The 25,434-nt window shown below is 36.7% G+C and overlaps 1 long non-coding RNA gene across 5 annotated transcripts in view; it reads left to right on the top strand.

The window, feature by feature from the left end:
- Positions 1 to 25,434, top strand: part of LOC102140330 (uncharacterized) — a 354,334-nt gene that overhangs the window by 228,090 nt on the left and 100,810 nt on the right. For all 5 annotated transcript variants that reach the window (XR_012431797.1, XR_006696170.3, XR_010584991.2 and 2 more), the window contains one exon: positions 5,380 to 5,471. This is a non-coding gene — a long non-coding RNA (uncharacterized lncRNA). The remainder of the gene's footprint in view (positions 1 to 5,379; positions 5,472 to 25,434) is intronic.

The following is a 25,434-nucleotide window of genomic DNA, read 5'->3' as shown; positions in this document are numbered from 1 at the left end:
TTAAGAGTGACACAGACTAGCCCAATGTTTTCGTTTTTTACATTTTGGACATATTTCAGGCTCAACAGTTTTCTTTTTTCCCCTATCTGGCGGCCTGACTTGAGACTTTTTCTACATTCTTTTTTAGTATGACTATGCTTCCCACAGTTAAAACAAGCTCCAGGAAATGGAGTATTTCCTTTATCCACCCTCAGTCCTGCCATTGCCTGTGCCAACAAGGTAGCTTTATGCAGATTACCTCCAATACCATCACAGGCCTTGATATAATCAACTAAATGTGCTTTCCCTCTGATGGGTCGCAGAGCAGCCTGGCAATTGGGATTAGCATTGTTGAAAGCTAGTAACTGCAACACTATGTCCCGAGCAGCCGAATCTGCAATCATCTTTTTAAGAGACTCCTGTAACCGAGCTATAAAATCAACATATGGTTCTCTGGGTCCCTGTTTTATCGCACTAAAGGAAAGGTATTGTTCTCCACCTGAAGTGATTTTTTTCCCAAGCTCTAATGCACACTCCTCTAAACTGTTCTATGGCATCATCCTGAATGACCAGTTGTGCATCTAAACCAGCCCAGCTGCCAACCCCCAAAAGTTGGTCTACAGTTATATTAATTTGAGGTTGGGCCTGGGCATTGTGAGGAGCCTGAATGGAAGCTTCATCTCTCCACCAAATTTTAATTGACAAGAATTGAGCAGGAATTAGACAAGCTCGAGTAAGAGCGTCCCAGTCAGTAGGAATAATCCGACTGGAAACAGTAACATTCTTTAAGGTCCCGTTACAAAAGGAGAACCTGGTCCATACTGACTTATTGCTTGTTCTAATTCTTTGAGTAATTTTAAAGGAAAAGGCTGAAATGTAGATACAATATTTCTCTCTTGATCCAGGGGGTGTATTCTAACAGGGAACTGCCAAGCCTCTAAATCACCCTCTCATCTAGCTTGCTGAATTCCTGCCTGAATAGAACTAAGAGCAGTTGCTCGAGGAGCTGCTTGAACAGTCACTGGGGTAACTACTTTTCACCCAGTGTCCTCCGGAAAAGAAAGATCTGGGGGGTCATTTTCTTCAAAATAATAATGAGGGGGTGCAGAAGAGTAGCAATGAACCTCTCCTTCCTTTGCCACTTTAGCTTTAGCTGGCAAATAAACATGTTCTGTAACCTCTTGTTACTTCACTATACTCTCCTTTCTCCTTCTCATTAGTGTGAAAAAGTTCCAAGGTGGAACGAACCAGACCCCACACCTGTCCCACTGTTACCCTGACACTTCCGAGCTCCCCTTCTTACTCACCACGGGGAGTGCTTTAAGAGTACTTGAGTGTCCTCCAGCTAGTTTTCCATTCCAACTGTCACTCTGGTGACTCTTTGACCTGGATTCTAGCCCCCACAATGGACGCCACTTGCCGAGACCAGCTTGGTTGGGGAGACCCTAACCCTGCAGCGCTGGAGGAATTAAAGACACACACACAGCAATATAGAGGTGTGAAGTGGGAAATCAGGGGTCTCACAGCCTTCAGAGCTGAGAGCCCCGAACAGAGATTTACCCAAGCATTTATTAACAGCAAACCAGTCATTAGCATTGTTTCTATAGATATTAAATTAACTAAAAGTATCCCTTATGGGAAACGAAGGGAAGGGCCGAATTAAATGAATAGGTAGGGCTAGTTAACTGCAGCAGGAACATGCCCTTAGGACACAGATTGCTTATGCTATTGTTTGTGGCTTAAGAATGCCTTTAAGCAGTTTTCCACCCTGGGCGGGCCAGGTATTCCTTGCCCTCATTCCCATAAACCCACAACCTTCCAGCTTGGGTGTTAGGGCCATTATGAACATGTTACAGTGCTGCAGAGATTTTGTTTATGGTCAGTTTTGGGGCCAGTTTATGGCCAGATTTTGGGGGGCTTATTCCCAACATGGGAGGATGAGAGCTATGCCCTCTATCAAACAAAAACTCATTTAAGATTTTTATAACTTTAAGTGCTAAACTAATCATCTAGTGTCCAAATACCATTATCAAATACCATCATCTCTACTTCGAAACGTAACTCAAACCTGACCATTTCCCATCCCTTCCTCTTCTAACTGCTGCATAATCTTGACTTGTCTCCTCTTTGATGTTCATCTTCATATTGCTATAGTAGCTAAAGTAATTCTTTTTAAGTGTTAATCATATTATCAATCTTCTGACATTATCCCTCCAATGGATTCTCATCAAACTCAGAATAAAGTCCTCACCAAGACTTCTAAGGCCCTCCATGAGCTATGTCCTTTTGAACTCTACATTCATCCCTTTCTTGTTCACTTTCACACACCAACTCTGTCTAAAACAAATCCCTGCCCGCCATTTTCTCAATTCATACTCTATATATTTCTTCTTATAACACCCATCAGTACCTAAAATTATATCTTATATTTCTCTATTTTTTTTTCTATATCTCTTTCTGTAATATACACTTTATAAGGACAAGGACTTTGCTCTGTGCACAGCTTCTGGTCCACTGCTAAACTAATGCCTTTAATTCTAAGGTTGAATTAGAAAAGTCAGAAATTAAATGTTATTAAATAATCAATTACATGTGTAAGAATAAGGCCAGGCACGGTAGCTCATGCCTGTAATTCCAGCACTTTGGGAGGTCAAGGCAGGTGAATTGCTTGAGGTCAGGATTTCAAGACCAGCCTGACCAACATGGTGAAACATCATCTCTACTAAAATTCAGAAATTAGCCAGGCATGGTGACAGGTGCCTGTAATCCGAGCTCCTCAGGAGGCTGAGGCAGGAGAATCACTTGAACTCAGGAGGCAGAGGTCAGAGGTTGCAGTGAGACTGAGCAACTACACTCCATCCTGGATGACTAAGCCAGACACCATCTCAAAAAAAAAAAAAAAAAAAAAAAAAAAAAAAAAAAAAAAAAAAAAAAAAAAAAGGCGCTAATAAGAATCCAAGACAAGTAAACAATTTAAATTGAACCTAAATTAAATTACTTCTTTAAATTTCAATAATACCATTAAACAAAGCATTGATACCATTAAACAAAGAACTGATGATTCTACATTTGACTTTTTTTCTCTTTAGTGTACTTTTTTGGAAAGAAAAGCAGTAAATATTAAGTGATGATATCAGGGAGGGAAGGGGTTAGAATCATACAGAGTGAAGAGAAAATGAGACCGAAGATGTAAAAACAAGGAGGCAGAGAATGCAGGAAAACTGTATTATTGCATGTGGGTGGTGGTCTTGAATTAATCATTCTCCACATGGAAAGACAGTTCAGGGACCTTAGTTTATGAAGTCCCCCACTGTTAGCTCCCCAAATGACTGTGGTCTTAAATGTACTAATTACCTCAAAATACTGACTTAATATATCACATTTGATCTTATATAAAATGATGGAAGATTTAACATAATCGTGGTGAAGAAAAATGGTTCTCAAGTAATGTTTAAAATGTCAAAAATTGTATATACAAATATTTAAGTCCCTTTACATTCGTTGTTTCAATTCTGAATATCCCTTCTTCTCCTCAGTCTTTGTTCTGATTTGTTGGGAAATGAAAAAGATTAACCTCATCAGATATATTTTTCTCCGAGTTTGCCTGCAGCTAAACCAGATGGTTTATAAAAATATAATCATTTCTCAGAATTCTTTACTGAAACTTCAATAAGATAAATGTGCGCTTAAGAATAATCATACAGTATAATTATATAATATGCATTAATGCCTTTTTTTAAAGTACCATATCTATTTTAATTTTGATAACTAATCCTAAGTGAATTTTAACAGCTAGATATTTTCTTGTCAGTGTCTGGGTCTTGCTCTTGATCTGTTTCTGCTTCTATAGAAGGAAGAGCTCAGCTGGAAACCTGTCATTTACTCAGTGCCTTACTGTCTTATTGCTAGAGCTTTGCTGCCCTCCCTACAATATCCTCTGAGAGTGCTTTCCCTTTATTCTTTTTCTTTCTCTGGTAACTTATCTTGCCTGTGAATCTTCACTTTTTGGAAGTTGCTTCATGTTTGGAACACCTTGGCTGTTCTCTGGCAGGCCAAATGTCTTTTGCCTGTGTTCAAAATCCTTTGCATTCCCCATCCTATTAGATTCTCAGCATCTGTCCTAACTCTCCCTGTTCCCTGTGAATGACCTTCCCTTCCCATTAAAGCTATGTGCTCTGCGAACCCTAGCACCTAACCCTCGAAGGACATCACAGTCCAGGAGGTCTTACTTTCTGTACAGGATCAGGAACAGTTTTGTCCTTTTTCTGATATAGTTTCCTCCCAGATGCCATCAGAAACATATTTATTATGCATTTATTGAGAATTTATCATGTGCCAGGCTCTGGGTTTCTCAACTAATTCTTACAATAATCCTCTGAAGTAAGTACAATTCTCAGCATTTACAAATTATTTGTTTTTCCATAATCTTTGCTAGAACTGACAGGAATAAAAGTACACCAAATATCTTCGGTAGCTGATTTCAGAAACCACCTGAAAGGATCTAGCCCTTCTTTATTTTATACATATACTTTAAGTTCTGGGTTACATGTGCAGAATGTGCAGGTTTGTTGCATAGGTATACATGTGCCATGGTGGTTTGCTACACCCATCAACCTGTCATCTAGGTTTTAAGCCCCACATACATTAGGTATTTGTCCTAATGCTCTCTCTTGCCTTGACCCCACCCCTGACAGGCCCCGGTGTGTGATGTTCCTCTCCTTGTGTCCCTCCCAATGAGTGAGAACTCACACTTATGAAGGAGAACATGCGATGTTTGGTTTTCTATTCCTGGATCTAGCACTTCTTAAACTCTTTTTGCTTAGGGTTTTTTTTTTTTTTTTTTTTTTTTTTTTTCTATTTCAACTTTTTAATTTCTAGATACAGTTTTTGAGAATGCTATGACCCATAAATAAAATAAATATTTGTGGCTTCTCCTTATTTGACATTTTATTCTACAGCATAGTGAAATAAATTCTCATTAGTTTAAAAGGTACACATTAAAAGAATGATACTGCTAGATTTAACTTGCTAACGCCAATGAGTAATAAAGTGTAATTTAAATATAGCCTGGTTCATTGGTATCCTAATTACAAATGATTTTTACTTATAAGTAAAAAATATATATATAACATAAACCAATTGAAACACATATAGGAAGCCTATTCCAGGTACATTTTAATTCTGACAATGGGCTTGTAATAAGGCTAAATATTTTAAAATTTGTTCTTGTAATGCTTTGCTAATACTAAAAATATTAGCTTTAATTAACCAGAATTAAGTTTTTACTATAGTAATGACTAAGTAATATTAAAACTATAATAAAACAACCAAAATAAAATTGCATATAGTACAAAAAACTTTTGATATAATAACTACTGTTTTTCTTCTCTATATTTTTAGCTACCTTTCCTCCTTCAAGCGGTAATAAGCAGTAAAAATATTCAGTACCTATTCTCCTCTGGGAAGGGATGACACAACAGAGACAATGGCAGGTAAGGCAAATTCTTGACATTTTTTAAAATTTGTATTTTTAATTGACAAATAATAATTGCACGTACTCATGGAGTTCATAGTGATGTTTCAATACAAAGAATGAACAGTGATGTGATGGTTAATACCGAGTGTCAACTTCATTGGATTGAAGGATGCAAGTATTGTTCCTGGATGTGTCTGTGAGGATGTTGCCAAAGGAGATTAACATTTGAGTCAGTGGACTGGGAAAGGCAGGCCCACCCTTAATCTGGTGGGCACAATCTAATCAGCTGCCACCAAATATAAAGCAGGCAGAAAAACATGAAAACGCAAGACTGGCCTAGCCTCCCAGCCTACATCTTTCTCCCTTGCTGGATGCTTTCTGCCCTCGAACATCAGACTCCGAGTTCTTCAATTTTGAGACTTGGACTGGCACTCCTGCTCCTGAAGCTTACAGATGGCCTATTGTGGGACTTTGTGATCATGTAAGTTCATACTTAATAAACTCCTTTATATGTCTACCCTATTAGAGATAGGGTATCTGTTGTGTGTATACACACACGCACACACACACACACATATATCTCCTTTATGTATCTACCCTATTCTGTCCCTCTAGAGAACCCTAATACAAATAAGATTAGGATAATTAGCATATTCATCATCTCAAGTATTCATTATTTCTTTCGATTAGAATGTTCAATATCCTCCTTACAGCTATTGGAAACTATATATTAGTGTTGACTACAGACATCTTACAGTGATATAGGACAGTAGAATTTATTCCCTCTATCTAGCTATAATTTTGTATCCTTTAACAAATTTCCCCCTATCCTTCCCTTCCTTCTACCCTTCCCAGCCTCTGGTACTCTCTGTTCTACTTTTTACTTTTATGGGATCAACTTTTTTTAACTTCCACATATGAACAAGAACATGCAATGTTTAACTTTCTGTTTCTGGCTTATTTCACTTAACATAATGTTCTCCAGCCCATCCATGTTGCCACAAATGACTTCATTGTGTTTTATGTCTGAATAGTACTTCATCTAATATGTATAGTATATTTTCTTTATTCATTTATCTGTTGATGGAGACCTAAGTTGATTCCACATCTTGGCTATTGTGACTAGTGCCGCAATAAATGTGAATAAATGTGGGGGTGCAGATGTCTCTCCAAAACAATGATTTCCTTTTCTCTGGATAGATTCCCAATAGTGGGATTCCTGGGTCATAGGCAGTCCTATTGTAGTTTTTTGAGGAAACTTCAAACTATTCTTTATAGTGGCTGTACTAGTTTGCATTCCCAACAACAGTATGTAAGTAAGAGTTCCTTTTTCTCCACATTCTTGTTAGCATTTGTTAATTTTTGTCTTTGTGCTAACAGGCCGTCCTAACTGGCATAAGATGATACTTCATTTTGGTTTTGATTTACATTTCTCTGATGGGCATTGTTTCATATATTTGTTGGTCATTTGTATGTCTTTTGAGAAATGTCTGTTCAAATTATTTACCCATATTTTAACCTGATTGTTATTTTTGCTGTTGAGATGTTTAAATTCCTTGTATATTCTGGATATCAATACCCTGTGAATGAGTAGTTTGCAAATATTTTATCCCATTCTGTTGACTGCCTTTTCACTCCGTTAATTGTTTCCTTCGCTGCTGTGCAGAGGCTTTTTAGCTTGATATAATCTCGTGTGTTTATTTTTCTTATTACCTGTGGATTTTTTTTTTCTTCTTTTTTTTAAGGCAGAGTCTCTCTCTGTCACCCAGGAGTTGAAGTGCAGTGGCACAATCTCCATTCACTGCAAGCTCCACCTACCGGGCTCAAGTGATTCTCCTGCCTCAGCCTCTTGAGTAGCTGGGACTACAGGCATGTGCCACCATGCCTAGCTAATTTTTGTGTTTTTAGTAGAGATGGGGTTTCACCATGTTCGCCAGGCTAGTCTCAAACTCCTGACCTCAGGTGATCTACCCTCCTCAGCCTCCCAAAGTGCTGAGATTACAGACGTAAGCCACAGTGCCCGGCTTAGTTTTTGAGGTCTTTTTCATAAAATGTCTTTCCAGACCAATGTCCTGAAGGTTTCTGTTTTCCTCAAGTAGTTTTATAGCTTCAAGTCTTACACTTGGATCTTTAATCTATTTTGAGTTGATTTTTATATAGAGTAAGGCGTGGGAGTTTACTTTCATTCTTCTGCACATGAATTTCAATTTTCCCAGCACCATTTATTGAAGAGATTATTCTTTCTCCAATGAGTGTTCTTGCCTTTGTCAAAAATCATTTAGCTATAGATGTGTGAATTAATTTCTGGGTCCTCTATTCTGTTCCATTGGTCTATGTGTCTGTTTTTATGCCGATACTATGCTATTTTGGTTACTACAGCTTTGTAGTATATTCTGAGGTCTGGTAGTGTGATACTTCTAGCTTTTTTCTTTTTGCTCAGGATTACTTTGGCTAGTCCTGGTTTTTTGCAGCTCCATACAAATTTTAGAAAAACGCCATTGGTATGTTGACAGGGATTGCATTGAATCTGTAGATTGTTTTGGATGGTATTATCATTTTTACAATATTAATTTGTCTGATCCGTGAGCATAGGGTGTCTTCCCATTTGTTTGTATCCTCTTCATTTCTTTCATCAGTGTTTTTCAGTTTTTCTTATAGAAGTCTTTCACATCCTTGATTAAATTTATTCCTATGTATTTTTGTAGCTATTGTAAATGTGATTGACTTCTTGATTTCTTTTCCAGCTAGTTTGTTGATTATGTATAAAAATGCTACTGATTTTTATATTACTTTTGTATCCTGCAACTTTACTGAATTTATTAGTTCTAAGAGTTTTGGGTGGAGTCTTTAGGTTTTTCTGTATATAAGACAATGTAATCTGCAAACAGACAATTTGACTTCCTCTTTTTCAATTTGGATAGCTTTTATTTCTTAAATTACTGACTTTTGAAAATAAAAAGCTAGGGACAAGGCATAAGGGAAGATGATCTAGAAGAATATATGATTAGCTTAAGCCTGTTTTTACTGTCCCTGAGACTAAATAAAGCATGTTAAATAAAGGGTTAAAAGAAAAGAGAGGAAAAACACAAGAGTTAGATGTTGGTCAGAAAGGATCTACTCCTTGTCCCCCATCTACAGGCAGACTGCAGGACTAGTGATGTAGAGGTGATGGAAATCTCAGAATAACTTTGTCTCACTTTCCAAGTGCACCCCAGGGTGAGGGCTGGCCTCACAGCATTCCCTTAAGTCCAGCCAAACAAGAGAAATTGCTGTGGAGTGTCCAATCAGACAGCCTGAGATAGTCTCAGAAGTCACTTGCAACTCAATGTGGTGGGAAGGGTAGCAAAATGTTTTTTCATGTGGTTAGGGGTAACTCAGATATGATACTGGCCAGTGAGAAAGGACAAGGAGATGCCAATGGGACCTGGATGAACCAGTTCTAAATTATTATAGAGGAAGAAGAGTGATACTTATGTTTTTTGTCTCGTAGAACCAGGCCTACCCATTAGTAAAAGCTCTGGTGCTGTATATTTTCCTGGGATTTTTTGAAGAAAGAAGCCAGACCAGTCTCTACTCTGTTTCTTATTAGTTCCCAACACATCAATGCCATCCTCCTCCAATGCCACATTGCCTCTAATTCTCATGAAATTTAACCAAAAAAGGCCTGGTGCGGTGGCTCACACCTATAATTCCAGCACTTTGGGAGGCCAAAGTGGGCGGATCACGAGGTCAGGAGATTGAGACCATCCTGGCTAACACAGTGAAACCCCGTCTCTATTAAAACTACAAAAAAAAATTAGCCAGGTGTGGTGGCAGGAGCCTGTAGTCCTAGCTACTGGGGAGGCTGAGGCAGCAGAATGGCGTGAACCCAGGAGGCGGAGCTTGCAGTGAGCCTAGATTGCACCATGGCACTCCAGCCTGGGCGACAGAGCAAGACTCTGTCTCAAAAAAAAAAAAAAAAAAAAAGAAAGAAATTTAACCAAAAGGATCTAAACATTATAGAACACCTCAAGGACCCCAAGCATAGACAGCTTATTCATCTTATTTTCTGCTGTAAGGAATATTGCAAACCAACATACTGAAAAAGTAAAATTATAGTTAATTAAAAATTAGGTTTTACATGACAAATCACAACATACTGGCACACTCCAATAAAATAGGTTATTTTATCTCTAGTGAGGAGTAAGTGGATAACAAACACAATTGTGAATATGTGCATCTGAACACATGAGCGAAATGTTCAATATGCCGGTGACATCTTTATATAAGAAATTGTGAAGAAATTGACTTCACTTTGTTTAATCCATCCTTTCTGAAGAAATGAAAGTCTAACCCCACAAGAACCGGGGTTAATATAAAATGCTATGCCAATAACCTTAAAAATATCAGTTTATAGTAGAAATAAGAATTAATAAGTCAAAGAAGTTTGATCTGCCCAATTATAAAGTGAAGCCTTAGGCCAATTACAAGTCCTATGGCGCCATTTCATGCTGTGTAATGTACATGCAAATGACCTGAAATCATTTTAAAGTAGAGAAATACAAAAGCAAATAATTTGAGAAATTGAAATGAATACTTTAAGTGACCAGCACCTCAATTACATAAAGAAATATGATTATAAATCACAGTTTACACACATTTAACATAGCACTATTGTATGTATATTAGTGTGACTACAAAATGCAATAGGCTAATACTCTGCGTGGAACTTGAGACTAGCAGGAATGGGAAAAAACAGTGAAGAGTTGCAAAATAATATAAGTTATATACAAATTATCCATCAGGAAAGAGGAAGTATAACATGATCAGATTTACATGTTCAAAAATTCACACAGTGATTGATGGATTATTGAACTGAGGCAGACCAATGGTTGACATAGGCAGAAAAATAGAAGCCTATTATAGTTGCCCAGGTGAGAAATTCTGGTTGTAGAGGTGGAGGGAAGAAGGTAGGTATGAAAGAGATAAGGAAATAGATATGACTGAACCTGGTAATTGATTGAACTTGAAATTAAGGAGGAGTCCAAGAGAAACGTAAAATCTGGCATGGGCTACTGAGCAGTGTGGACAAAGAGAATAAGGTGTTTTTTTTGGAAGATGTTGAGTAGAAAAAATCTGAAGTACATACAGGTGAAGCTGTCCAAGAGGAAGTCATATACGTGGGTCTGGAATTTAGCTTTACCTTTAGGTCAATGGATAGAAATTTGGGGCATTTTGTAATCCAGAACTGGAATATGAATTTGACCTTATTTATGTTTTGTGTATAACCAGTGTAGTGCAGGTAAAGAGCCCGGGCATCAAAGCCAGAGCACCTGGATCCTAAACCCAGCTTTAAGACTTACTAGCTGTGTGACCTGAGGGACATTTCTGATCCCTTTGTGACTCATTTTATCATCTCTCACATGGGAAGGGTTACTATAATTACTGCCACACTGCATAGTTATGAGGAATAAGTAATTGAATACATATAAAACCCTTACTGCTTAATAAATATTAGCCATTAATAATGTTGGGTTGAACAAAATGAAATTGTCATTTTGAAAGTCAAAAAGTCAAATACTGAAATTTCATATGATTCAATTTCAGATCTGTTAGTGCATAAATCTTGTGGCATTTTCCTGTTTCCCAAATTCAGTCTCACCTGTAGTAACTCCATCTGCTCTACCTTGGATGATATAAACAGGTGCCACAAGTCATCTGAGAATATGGATTGACTTGAAGAGGTAATTCTTGAAATAAAATGTCAAACTTCTGTTTGACTTTCCTCTTAACCTCTGGAATCCTTTCAATTGCGGAAGCAGAATGATCTTATTTGTTTTCATTGCAAAATGACAAAAATACTCTGGTAATTTTTCCTGAAATATGCGCTTTGTTTGAACAGAGTTGCATAGTGAAGATTATCATTAGTATCAATACCCTTGGAGAGGATTCATATATACTATCTCTGAGAGAAAAAAAAAAGCCTACTTTACCAATGAATCTCTGGGACTTAGTTAAATAATTATGGAACTAGAATTCAGGTCTTTATTCACTCACTTACCATCTGCTTCCTTTAGGTTATATTCTAAGTAGTTGAATCAACAGATGAGAAACATGAACATAATATAAAAGATCCAGCTGACTTGAAACCTTATGCATTCCAATATTACTATATTTAAGAGCAAAAATAAACTTGTATACTGGTAGTACTATTTCTATAAACATGAATATTTTGATGGGGTCATTACTGCAAATCCTTTGTGTAATAAAACATTGTGGTTTGAGGTTCTATTCAGAACATAGATCATACAATTTTTAAAATCTAAATTGGGTAGCTAATCCAAATCTTGTCTGTGTCTGCAAACGAATGCAGCAGTTAGAGTTCTAGCACATATGGCCATCAACTTCAGACATGTGTTTAAAATACTATAGAAAAGACCTGGGTGGGCAGGCGCTTTGTTGGATTTTAAGAGAAGGAGATTGTGAAGTATTTGCACATGCATTAAAAGTAAATGTTACAGTATGTATATAACATTTAACAGGTATTCGGCTTCTGAAAAGAAATAAAAGATGGATGTTACTTTGCAGTGTCTATAACAAGCAAATATTTTGGAATGATCAAAATATTAATCTTTCCTATTGATCCATCTTTTGAAGTCTTGATATTGATCCTCCTTATTCTTTATTTCTTCTGAAAAGTCTTTTTTTTTTTTTTTTTTGTGAGACGGAGTCTCGCTCTGTCACCCAGGCTGGAGTGCAGTGGCCGGATCTCAGCTCACTGCAAGCTCCGCCTCCCGGGTTTACGCCGTTCTCCTGCCTCAGCCTCCTGAGTAGCTGGGACTACAGGCGCCCGCCACCTCGCCCGGCTAGTTTTTTTGTATTTTTTAGTAGAGACGGGGTTTCACCGTGTTAGCCGGGATCGTCTCTCGATCTCCTGGCCTCGTGATCCGCCCGTCTCGGCCTCCCAAAGTGCTGGGATTACAGGCTTGAGCCACCGCGCCCGGCCTCTTCTGAAAAGTCTTTAATCAATGCTTCTCTTTCTTTAAAATAAAGGCAGCACCTTCTTTATAGGTACCACGTGATTGGAAATTTATTTTGTTATTTATTTGTGTTCATTTATCCAGCCTACTTTTTTAAAAGCCAAGTTCAGAAATCTATCATTAAAAATTGAATACTGAACCAAAAAGAATCTTTTGTTCATAAGATAAAGTTTGTTTCTTCTGTCTGTAGTAATGCCAGGCAAACAAACAAACAAAGAAAAAGTCAATTGCAAAGCAATACTAGGAATTCTCTGACATGGGAATTTTAACTGTGGCTATTTCACTAGTATGCTATATTATTTTGTTATAATCTTATTATAAGATTTATTTTGTTACATGTACATATGGATTATATTTGGATTATAAATATCCCTGTTGTATAACATTAAAAATAAAGAGAAATATTTTAAAAGAGCAACAGCCTTTAAAAACTTGTATATGGTCAGATTTAATGTATGCAACTATCTACTAGTAGTTAATGGCTGCTTCTCTGATTTTAACTGGGATAAAGTATAATGATGACAGATAAGATGTACTTTTTATTTTCTTCTCCCTTAATAATAAAAGATATCTACAAAAACTCTAATATCAAAAACTCAAATATCACACTTAATGAAGAAGATTTTGATTCATTTCTATTCTAGGTAAGAATAATAGAAGGAGTGCTGCAATGAACACTATTATTCAGTATTTTCCTGGAGGTCAAAGGCAACACAATAGCTCAAGGAAAACAGATAAGAGATACGAGAAATGGAAAGTGTGTCCATTAGGATTAGTTTCAGCTGTACATACAGAAAAATCTTAAATAATAATACCTTAAATAAGATAGAAGTTTCTTTCTCACGGAAGGAAGGAAGGAAGGAAGGAAGGAAAGAAAGAAGGAAGGAAGGAAGGAAGGAAGGAAGGAAGGAAGGAAGGAAGGAAGGAAGGAAGGAAGGAAGGAAGGAAGGCAGGCAGGCAGGAAGGCAGGAAGGCAGGAAGGCAGGAAGGCAGGCAGGCAGGCAGGCAGGCAGGAAGGCAGGCAGGCAGGCAGGCAGGCAAGAAGGAAGGAAGGGAATGAGAATCTAGAGGCAGGCAGGCAGGCAGGATTGATGTGATAGCTTCAAAGTGATCAGGGACCCATACTTCTATCTTGTTGCTGTATGAGTTTTGCATATGGCCTTCTGTTTAAGGTAAACTCCCAGCCAATGAATTTTCATTTTAGGTAATTTCAGGAAGAAGTAGTGAGGAAGACAAGCTCACCTTTTCCCATTTAAGGAGGCTTTCCTAAAGTCCCACACAACACTTTGCTTAAATCTCATTGACCAGAATGAAATCACAGGGTCACACCTGGTTGCAAAATTGCCTGGAAGATGTAGTCTTTTAGAAGAGTGGCAGGGTGCCCATATAAAAATTGGCATTTGGGTTAGACAACCGGAAGTCCCTGTCAAAGAAATGGAAAAAAAAAAGTCGTTAAGTCGTTACTTCTATATATTATGGTTGTCCACATAGAGAAGTGCAAAGGCACTCTGATACATACTTTTAAAACTAAATAGAATCTTCATCAAGATTTAGATATATATATATGGGGAGAAAGAACAAGATAAATATGTGTGACCACATAGAAATGTGTGAAATATTTATTGCAGAATTTTTGGTAATATAAAAATGGAAACACATTAATGTCTATTATAGACAGAATGGCTAAATAAATTATTGCATATTTATTTCATTTATAAAATCAAATACTTGGCAATAGTTAAAATTAGTAAAATCGATTTACGAGTAATGATGATTACACTTCAAAAACATTGTTCACTTGATATATATCATTTATTTTTAAAAATCTGTCATGCCTGTAATCCCAGCACTTTGGGAGGCCAAGGCAGGTGGATCACGAGGTCAGGAGATCCGAGATCTTCCTGGCTAACATGGTGAAACTCCGTCTCTACTAAAAATACAAAAAATTAGCCAGACGTGGTGGCAGTCTCCTGTAGTCCCAGCTACTTGGGAGGCTGAGACAGGAGAATGGTGTGAACCTGGGAGGCGGAGCTTGCAGTGAGCTGAGATCACGCCACTGCACTCCAATCTGGGCCACAGAGCGAGACTCGGTCTCAAAATAAATGAATAAAAATCTGAAAAACAATTAGTAAAATATTAACACATTAAATCTAGGTGTTGGGTATTCCCAGAACTGTGTCTGTTTTTGTACCTTATTATGTCTTTTGCACATTATAGCCAAACACCGTCTCATGTATTAGACCCATTTTAAGATTGAGGAGACTTGGACTTTGAGAGATGAGTTAATTTGGTCAAAGTCATGTAGTTTTTAAAAACTTGAGAATCAAATCCATGCCTGCCTGATTCTAGAGACTCTAAAATAAGCAACTTCAAGAAGTAGGATTTAGCCCTATTTTCAGCCACAAATCTTCCGTCTATAACAAAGCCACAAACTGAAGCATCAATTTAAAACTGTCCCTGATACTTGCTAAACTGAATACATCAAAAGGTAGGACTAGTTCAATATAATTTCAAAAGGGTTAAAAACCATATAAGTCTATAAGAAATAGCAGGTATTTTGAAAACAGCTTGGCTAGAAATGTAAAAAGCTAGAGATTGTTCAGAGTAACAGTGTTTAATAGGAAAGTTCTTTTTTTAAACAGTGTAGTTGAAAGAGACAGGATGAAAGTGTAGATGTGAAGTTGCCTATGGGGCTCAACAAGCAGAGAACATCTAGGCTGAAGGCTAAATCAATGTTTTACCTTGCAAAGCAAACACTGATTTCTCTTGGATGAAAGCTCAGGAGTTGGCAGAAAAAGGCAACTGAACCATCTATGGAAATGTATTAAATGCAAGTTGGATCCTGACTAGCTTCTGCAGATCACATACATGCATCTGTACTCACCAGTAACTTTTCTGCTCCAACCGAGAGGCTCTGAGACATTCCACAGGCCTTTCTTTCTTCTTCTTTTTTTTTTTTTGTTTTTGTTTTGTTTGAGACAGAGGCTCATTCCGTCTCCCAGGCTGGAGTACAGTGGGGAAATCTCGGCTCACTGTAAGCTCCGCCTCCCAGGTTCACGCCATTCTCCTGCCTCAGTCTCCCGAGTAGGTGGGACTACAGGTGCCCGCCACCACACCCAGCTAATTATTTTGTATTTTTAGTAGAGACGGGGTTTCACCATGTTAGCCGGGATGGTCTCGATCTCCTCACCTTGTGATCTGCCCACCTCGGCCTTCCAAAGTGTTGGGATTACAGGTGTGAGCTACCGCACCAGGTCTCCACAGGCCTTTCTAAACCCGTGGCAAAATCATACTCACAAGACTGTGAGCCCTTCTGGGGTAGGAACCACACCATTCATTTTTGTTTCTCTAAATCCCAATTCAGTGCCAGGCTTCTAATAAGTGCTACAAAGATTGGATAAGTAAGTAAATGCAATTCATCGTTCCATCCTATATTTGCTGAGTCCTCTGAAGTCTTTCCCCTCCTATTGATTCCCACTAACCATAACTTAATCCGACAGTATTTTCCCAAACTGTAATTGCAATATGATCCTATATGATTTTTTAATGTCCATTCTTTTCATACTGATTGATCCCACACACTGACAGGAGGAATTTTGTAATAAAACTTTCCAGTGACATCCAGTGGTTATTGGATAAGTTTCCTCTTTCTAGCATGGTCACACTGCAGGCACATTTGCATTCCCTTAGCACAGCGTACTCTTCCATGAAACTTTCCATTTGTAGATGCTACTACTGCTGTTCCATCCAGCAAACTCCATCTAGTCTTTAAAACCCAAATGAAGTCCTTCTGTCAAGCTTTCTCCTAATCCATCAGACACAGCCCTCTCTGTCCCAGCTCCTTTGTATATATGGCTATTTTAATGATGATTGCACTGTGAACTAATTTTTAATAGTTAACCACTGTGGGAGAGATGGACAAGGAAAATTAGAGATGATCAGGTGGGGTCTATTTCTCCTTTAATCGAATATGGGCTGAATGTTATGATTTGACCAATAAATTATGGCAGAAGGGACTCTGTGCCAGTTTGGGCTAACATTTAAGAGAACGGCAACTTCTGCTTTGGTCTCTCAGAGTCCTAAACCACCCCATAAGGCATTTGACTACCCTGAGAGCTCCATGCTGTCATGGAGTCCAAACGAATATGCTAAGAGACTGGGTATAGAAGAACTAAGACCCTAGATTTGTGACCCAGCGATCTTCACTTATTTGATCCACCCCAGCTAAGGTTCCAAACATAAATCATGCCTACTTGGTCCTGCCTGAATTGCTGAGCCATAGAATCATAAGCATATACAATAGGCATTGTTTTATGCTGCTAAATTTTTGGATCATTTGTTATGCATCAATAGATAATTAGAACAACCTTCAACATCCACGAGTATTTTCCTAGTTCTCTTCCTACAACATTAGTTGTTATGGCCTCCCATTGTTTTCTCATTAAACATTGATGTCTCAAACTTCTAAACCTTGTTTATCTGCACTGATTTCCTGGGGAAATTTCCTTCTGTATGAAGGCTTTAAATATCATGCTTATGCTTATGATTTCCTAATGTATATCTGGAGCTATCTCAGAAAATCCAGACATACCCATTTACTTCCTTGACATCTCTATTTTAATGTCTAATAGGCAACTCAAATTAAGCACATTACAAATGAGCTCCTGATCTTCTTCACCAAAACCACAACTCTTGAAGTGCTCCCTATCTCAATATATGTATTCAGAGTCATCAAGTTGCTCAGAAAAACGTCATAGGCATTACCCTTGATTCCTCTTTTTTTTTGCAGACCTCATTTCAATTTATCAACAAGCACTGTTGACTCTACCTTAAAAATATATCCCAACCTGAGTGACCTTATAAAACATAAGACAGAGTCAGTCCCTACAGTCAAACTGCCAACAGCTTTTCATCACGTTTATAGCAAAACCCGAAATTTTTACCATGATGCTATATAATCTGGCTCCCAGTGACTTCTCCAACCTCACAGAGTTTCTATTCCCTTTCTTCCTCTTTCTGCTCCAGTCACATTGGCCTTCTTGCTGGACCTAGGCATGCCAAACAGATTCCTGCCTCAAGGTTGCAACTCTTTTTTTTTCTTGTATTTTCCCTGGTCTTACACATGACATTCATTCGGGTCTTAGTGAAAATGACATCCTCAGCAAGGTCCTTTCTGCAAGCCACATCTACAATAGAGACCCCTCTGTCGCTGGCACTCTCCCATAGAGTTGCTCTATTTTTCATCGTTGTACTTTTCACCACCTGAAATTCATGTTACCAATACATATTTATTTATTTGATTGCTTGTTTATTGCCAACTCCAACTATTTGAGGTCAGGTACTTTATCTTATGTACTACCATATCCTCAGTCAAGGAAAAGTGCCTGGGCAAAATACACATTACTTAACTGAATAAACTCAAAGAAGGAAGGAATCTTTAAATTCCTCAACTCACAGCCTTGAATATTTCTTGGTACAAATAATATAGTCAAGGAATATTTGTGAATGTGTTCAAATTAAGTCTGGAAGTCATTCCTAACAACTTATGTAGCTGTCTTCTTTCGAATAAAGTATTTAATCAGGCAGTATGTGAAAGCAAATTTTCATGATTTCTGGGTAGCAGATTTCTGATTTTCATCTTAAGTGTCAAGCAGATCTTAATATTTGATGTTCCTGTGGCTGATGTGCTTTTTGAGTGAAGTTCACTTTGTTTTAATAAGGTATACCCAAAAAAGTGATATTTGACTACCATGATTTCTTTTTTTGCTGAATTATTTGGGACAATAGATGAACCATGCATGGAAGTATTTTGAGGGAATTGTTCTTACATTTTAAATGTAAATCTGTTATAACAGAGCAATGGTGAAAAATGTGTTCTTGAGACACATTTTCAGGATGTCATCTAATTGGTAATGCAAGGCACATTTATATTTCTGCCTATGCAGGGTGCTTGTCAAAAGATGTGTATTTTAAAAATCAGAAAATTGAAATTCTCAAACATTACCAGGTTCTCTACATGCATCTTTTAAGCCATGTTATATTTTTAACTTGATTTCTAGACGAAGGAGCCTTTTACTAGGAATTTCTTAATATTCTATAGAGCTGGGGAAGTTCATGACAGCTCTGTGCCATCAAAAACACATCAGCGTGTTTGGATCATTACTCTCCACTGACAAAATTCTCTCTCTTAACCAACTGTACATCCCTTTTTCTATTTCAGTTTTACAATATTAAACCCTCCAGAAATGGCAGTGCTAATTTTTCACATACCTCTTTCATGTACTCTATTTTGCTAAATAAATTATTCACTAAATTTTGCATATCGTTCATTAATCCTCAATTGTGTGGCTTTAGTTTTTTCCTTTTAGAGGTAAATGTAAGGTCTGCTGCATTTCTAAAGCCCTTTTTTGGATGTTCATTGTGCCCTGAGTTGTATAATTGGATTCTTTAGTCATATATCTTAAAAATGCACCACTAACAGAGTTGGAAAAATGTAGCACTACTAAGTTTAAATGTAAGAGTTCTATGCATTCAAATAAAATTTACATGAGGAGATGTATTATCTTAGTTTGCCAGAAAGCCACTTTAGTGTTTTAGACAACAAATTGCTCATGATACATTTTCTATTCCAACATATTCCAGACTGAATAAAAATCAAAGGTACAATTTCAAATGCTATCACCGACAATTTGCTTCTTTTTATGGCACATTTTAGATTTTCTTAGTGTGGGTGATTAATTTCACAAAGAAAGTACATTTTATCTTAGTGTCTGTGTGTACCTTACCTATCATGTTTCTGCAGTTATGAAAATGAACAGACGCCAAGCATAAAAAATCATATTTTGGAATCCATGAATTATAGTGAATTGTGACTTACAGTTTTTTAAAGCAGTGTTGCATGGTGTTAAGAACAGATACCCTGAAATCAGATGACCTAAAGTCTCAGCTCTGCCACTGACTGGATTGGGTAAGTTTGTAACCATTCTGAGCTTCAGCTACCTAATCAGTAAAGTGGAAATAGTAATAGCACTAACTGCACGGGGGTGTGCTGAGGTTTACATGAGAACTTTGTGTAAAATAGTAAGATCATATACTTGACAAGTAATAGCTAGTTTTTTTCTAAAAACTTATTCTATATCCAAAATATAATATTATTAAGTGCTTACTATCTATCTGCTCTTGTACCAGGAACTCAGGGAAACAACTGTGATCAAAAGAGACATGGTCGGCATACTTTCTAGAAAGTCTGATTGCAGTGAAAAACTGTATAAAAGGCATAAGGTTATATACCTGACCACTTCTCACCACCATCACTGCTACCACCCTGTTTCATCATCCCTTGCCTCCACACTGGTCTCCCTGTTTCTCTCTTTGCCCCTATTTTCTATTCTCAATGAAGCAGCCAGAGAAATACTTCTAAAAGACTAGACTGATAATGTCACATCACTGCTCAAAGCACAACAATGGCTTCCATTTCACTAAGAATGAAAGCTTGACTCCTTATACTGGCTTCCAAGGCCAGGATGATCATCCTTTTCTTCTCTGACTTTTTTTTTTTCCTACTTCTCTATACCTCACTTACACTTTTCTAACTACACTGGTCTCCTTGCTCTGTCTCAACAGCACCAGCATACTTACAACTCAGGGTCTTTGTACAAGTTATTTTGTTTTCCCGAGACCATCTTCTGCTAGGTATCCTCTTGACTAATTTTCTTCCTTCTTTGAATTTTGCAAAAATAATACCCTCTTAATGAAGTCTGTCCTAATCACTTTATTTAAAATTGTAATCTGCCTCTACTTCCCATATGAAATGGCTGTCTTTTCTGTTTTTCCCACAGCATTTATCATTTTCCAACATTATATATAATTTAGATATTTGTTATATTTGTAAATATATATGTTTGTGAGTACGTATATGTAAGCACCACAGGTTAGAGATCTGTTTTGTTTACTGTTGCTTCCCAAGAACTCAGAGCAATGCCTGATAATTAGTAGGCATTCAATAAATTTTTTTAGATAAATCAAAATTTTCAACAAATATGCTAATTCACAGTGTTTAAACTCAATGGTATGTTATTTTCAAACTAAATAGCAGGAGAGAAGAAAGAGGTGAGAAGGAACTTAAAAGTAATAGCAGAAACTACAATTACTTTTGCACTAACCTAATACATATATAGTCATAAATCACACAACCATGTATCAGTCAATGACAAACTGCATATATGATGTTGACCCCATAAGATTATAATAGAGTTGAAAAATTCCTATCACCTAGTGACACTGTAGCCACCTTAATGTCATAGTACAAAACATTACTCATGTGTTTGCAGTGAAGCTGGCAAAAAGAAACCTGCATGCCAGTCATATAAAAGTCTATCACCTATAATTATTACATAATACTTGATAACAGTATAATGACTATGTAACTTGTTTATGTATTTACTGTACTTTTTACTCATTATTTAAAAGTATACTCATTCATATATATGCATATATATATTTTATATATATATATGTTAAGTGCAAAACAGCCTCAGACAGATTTTCAGGATATATTTCAGAAGAAGGCATTGTTATTATAGGAGATGACAACTCCATGCATGATATTGCCCCTGAAGACCTTCCAATGGGACAAGATGTGGAAGTGGAAGACAGTGATATCAATGATCCTGACCCTGTGTAGGCCTGGGATAATGTGTATGTTTGTGTCTTAGTTTTTAAGAAAAAAGTTTAAAAAGGAAGAAAGAGAAGACCACAAAACAACTAGAAAACAAATAAGACAATGGCAGAAGTCCTTATCGATCAGTAGTAACATTGAATGTAAATAGACTAACCTCTCCAATCAAAAGTCAAAGTGGCTGAATGGATGAAACACCAAGATCCAATGATCTGTTCCCTACAAGAAACACACTCTACCTATAAAGACGCACATAAACTAAAAATAAAGGGATGGAAAAGGATATTACCTGCAAATGGCAACCAAAAAAGAATAGGAGTAGCTATGCTTACATCAGACAAGATAGAGTTCAAAACAGAAACTCTAAGAAGAGACAAAAATATTACTATATAATAATAAAAGGGTAAATTCAGCAAGAGGATGTAACAGTTGTAAATATATATGCACCAACACTAGAGCACTCAGATATATATATAGAGAGAGCGCGCAAATATTATTAGAAATGATTATAGAGATTGACCCCAATCAACAAAGAAACATCAGACTTAATGTGTACTGCAGAACAAATTGACCCAACAAATATTTACAAATCATTTCATCCAATGGCTGAAGAATATACATTCTTCTCAATGCATGAATTATTCTCAAAGACAGACCATATGTTAGGTAAAAAATAAGTTTTAAAACAGTCAAAGAAATAATACCAATTATCTCCTCTAGCCATAGTGGAATAAATGAAGAAATCAATAATAAAAAGAATTTTAGAATTATATGAACATATGGAAACTAAACAGTATGTTCCTAAATGACCAGTGTGTCAATGAAGAAATCAAGATGAAAATTGAAAAATATACCTAAATAAATGATAATGAAGACAAAATATACCAAAATCTGTCAGATACAGTGAAATGAATACTCAGAGGGAAATTTATAGCTATAAATGCCTACATCAAAAAAGTAGAAAAATGTCAAATTAACAACCTAACAATGCATCTTCAAGAACTAGAAAAGCAAGGGCAAGCAAACCCCAAATTAGGAGAAGGAAGGAAATAAAAAGATCAGAGCACAAATGAATATAATTGAAATAAAGGAACACAAAGGTTCAATGAAAAACAACTGCTTTTTGAAAAGATCAACAGAATTGACAAGTCTTTAGCCAGAAAAAGAAGAAATGACAGAAGACCCAAATAAATAAAATCAGAGATAAAAAAGGAGACATTACAACTGATACCACAGAAATTCAAAGGATGGTTAGGGGCTACTATGAGCAATTATATGACAATAAATTGGAAAACCCAGAAGAAATGGATAAATTTCTAAACATATATGACTTACCAAGATTGAACCATGAAGAAATAAAAAGCCTGAACAAACCAACAGCAAGTAACATGATTGAAGCCTAATAAAATGTCTCCCATCAAAGAAAAGCCTAGAAACTAATGGCTTCACTGATGAATTTTACCAAATGATTAAAGAAAAATAAATAACAGTCCTAATGAAATTATTCTAAAAAATACAACAGAAGGGACTACTTCGAAACTTATTCTAGGAAGTCAGCACTAACTAGCCTGATACTGCAGCCAGACAAAGACACATCAAACTCTCTCTCTCTCTCTCTCTCATATATATATATATACATATATATATATATGTATATATATGTATACACACACACACACACATATAAGAGAACTATTTGTCTGAATCATTGTATATAACAGAACCCTGTTTCACATAAGGAGAAAACAACAACAAATTTCAGCACCTACGGCATCCTGACTAACCAGAGTTCTTGAGTCTGTCCATGTGACAATTTTACTGCTAGCAAACTCAGCATTTGAGAAAACTAGCACACTAAACAAAACTACAACCAAGGACTCCCACAGATCCCATTTCACTTCCCTGCCACCTCCAGCAGAGCAGGTGCTTGTATCCATGTCTGGGAGACTTGAAGACAGATCACATCACAGGACTCTTTGCAGACAGTCCCCAGCACCAGCCCAGGACCAGTGGCCCCAATGGGTTTCTAGACCCAGAAGCGCAATAACAATCACTGCAGTCTGACTCTCAGGAAGCCCCATTCCTAGGGGAAGGGGAAGAGTGCCACATCAAAGAATCAACCCATGGGATGAAAGAATCTGAACAGAAGCCTTTGAGCTCCAGATCTTTTCACTGAAAGTCTATCCAAAATGAGAAGGAACCAGAAAAGTAATTCTGGTAATATAAAAAAACAAGGTTCCATAACATCCTCCAAAAGATTACATTAGCTCTCCAACAATGGATTTAAACGAAGAATAAATCTCTGAATTGCCAGATAAAGAATTCAGATGGTTAATTATAAAGCTACTCAAGGAGGTACCAGAGAAAGGTAAAAATCAACTTAAGAGAAATTTTAAAAAACAATATAGAATATAAATAAAAAAACTTTCCAGAGAAATAGATATCATAAAGTAAAAACAAACAAACAAACAACCAAAAACTCTCCCACAACTTCTGGAAATGAAAGACACACATAGAGAAATACAAAATACACTGGAAAGTTTCAACAATAGACTAGAACAAGTAGGAGAAAGAACTTCAGAGTTTGAAGACAAGGCTTTCAAACCCAATCTGACAAAGACAAGAAAAAGAAATTTTAAAAATGAACAAAGCCTCCAAGAAATTTAAGATTATGTTAAATGACCAAACGGAAGAATAATAGATGTTCCTGGGGAAGAAGAGAAATCTAAAAGGTTGGAAAACTTATTAGAGGGAATAATCAAGGAAAACTTTCCTGGTCTTGCTAGAGATCTAGACATTAAAACACAAGAAGCTCAAAAAACATCCAGGAAATTTATCACAAAAAGATTATCACCTGGGCACATAGTTTTCAGGTTATCTAAGGTCAAGACAAAGGAAATAATCTTAAGAGCTGTGAGGCAAAAGGATCAGATAACCTAAAAAGAAAAACCTATTAGATTAACACAAATTTCTCAGCAGAAACTCTGCAAGACAGAAAGGATTGAGGTCCTATCTTTAGCCTCCTTAAACAAAATAATTATCAGGCAAGAAATTTGTATGCAGTGAAACTAGGCTTCATAAATGAAAGAGGGGTAGTCTTTTTCAGACAAGCAAATGCTGAGAGAATATGCTGCTACCAAGTCAGCACTACAAGAAATGCTAAAAGGAGTTGTAAGTCTTGAAATAAGACCTAAAATACACCAAAATAGAACCTCATTAAAGCATAAATCTCACAGGATCTATGAAATTATAACACAATTTAAAAGAAAAAGGTATTCAAGCAACAACTAGCAGGATGAACAAAACAATACTTAACTTCTCAATACTAACATTAAATGTAAATGACCTAAATTCTCCAATTAAAAGATACAGATGACACAATGGATAAAAATCCACCCACCAGGTATCTGCTGTCTTTAAGAAACTCACCTAACACATAAGGACTCACATAAACTTAATGTAAAGGAATGGGAGAAGATATTCCATGCAAATGGACACCAAAAGCAAGCAGAAGTAGCTATTCTTCTATCAGACAAAACAGACTTTAAAGCAACAACAGTTTAAAAAAAGACAAAGAAGGACATTATATAATGATAAAAGAAACAGTCCACAGGAAAATATCACAATCTCAAATATATATGCATCTAACACTGGAGCTTCCAAATTTATAAAGCAATTACTACTAGACCTAACAAATGAGATAGATGCCACCACAATTATAGTGGGGGACTTTAATACTCCACAGACAGCATTAGACGGGTCATCAAAATAGAAAGTCAACAAAGAAATAATGAACTTAAACTATATTCTAGAACAAATGGGCTTAACAGATAATTACAGAACATTCTAATGAAGAACTGCAGAATATACATTCTATCCATCAATACATGCAGCATTCTCCAAGATAGACTTATATAATCAGTTATTAAAAAGTCTCAATATATTTCAAGAAAATCAAAATTATATCAAGTACTCTCTCAAACCACAGTGGAATAAAATTGGAAATTAACTCCAGAAGGAACCCTCAAGACTATACACATACATGGAAATTAAATAATCTGCTCCTGAATGATCTTTGGGTCAACAATGAAATGAAGATGGAAATTAAAAAATTCTTTGAAGTGAATGATAATAGTGACACAACCTATCAAAACCTCTGGGAGGCTAGGCGCGGTGGCTTACACCTGTAATCCCAGCACTTTGGGAGGCTGAGGTGGGCAGATCACGAGGTTAGGAGATCAAGACCATCCTGGACAACATGGTGAAACCCCATCTCTACTAAA

Source organism: Macaca fascicularis, chromosome 2 (genome assembly GCF_037993035.2).
Source record: "Macaca fascicularis isolate 582-1 chromosome 2, T2T-MFA8v1.1".
Taxonomy (NCBI): domain Eukaryota; kingdom Metazoa; phylum Chordata; class Mammalia; order Primates; family Cercopithecidae; genus Macaca; species Macaca fascicularis.
The sequence above is the reverse complement of the archived record's forward strand: the minus strand, read 5'-3'. Positions and strand labels throughout refer to the sequence as shown.